Genomic DNA, 402 nt, shown 5'->3' with positions numbered 1-402 from the left:
TGAGGTGGAATGGGATCCATGGGATGGGATGGGATGGGATCCATGGGATGGGATGGGATCCATGGGATGGGATGGGATGGGATGGGATGGGATGGGTGGGAGCAGCAGCGTGGGACAGCTCAGACCACGCCCACTGGGTTTCGGGGCAGAATTTGGGAATTCTCACCCTGTGCCTGCCCTGTCCTGGCCCTTCCTGCCTTGTGGGGGATTTGGGCTGGCTGTGGGATCTGTGTGATCCACAGGATCCAGGGGGTCTGTGGGGTCCGTGGGAACTGTGGGATCCGTGGGCTCTGTGGAATCCGTGGGCTCTGTAGGATCTATGGGGTCTGTGGGATCCCCGGGCCCTGTGGGGTCCCCGGGCCCTGTGGGATCTATGGGGTCTGTGGGGTCCCCGGGCCCTGT

Source organism: Geospiza fortis, unplaced genomic scaffold (assembly GCF_000277835.1).
Source record: "Geospiza fortis unplaced genomic scaffold, GeoFor_1.0 scaffold375, whole genome shotgun sequence".
NCBI classification, from domain to species: domain Eukaryota; kingdom Metazoa; phylum Chordata; class Aves; order Passeriformes; family Thraupidae; genus Geospiza; species Geospiza fortis.
This window is presented reverse-complemented; position numbering follows the sequence as displayed.